Source organism: Poecilia reticulata, linkage group LG3, assembly GCF_000633615.1.
Source record: "Poecilia reticulata strain Guanapo linkage group LG3, Guppy_female_1.0+MT, whole genome shotgun sequence".
Classification (NCBI taxonomy): domain Eukaryota; kingdom Metazoa; phylum Chordata; class Actinopteri; order Cyprinodontiformes; family Poeciliidae; genus Poecilia; species Poecilia reticulata.
Genome location: NC_024333.1, coordinates 12,687,303 through 12,687,521, shown reverse-complemented (window position 1 = coordinate 12,687,521; position 219 = coordinate 12,687,303).

Here is a 219-nt window from a genome sequence, read left to right as displayed (position 1 = left end):
TTTGTTCTTCCTATAGAAGCCTGACCGCCATTGTCTCAGCATGACCCCGGGGTCAACTGAACTCACCTCGCCCGGCCACGACCCATTCAGATGTGAAGCTTCACATGGGATAAAACCATCTCTAAAGGATCCTTTAAGGCGAGGGGGTGGTCAAATGCTCGTGCACACCCGCACACACACACACACACACACACACACACACACACACACACACACACA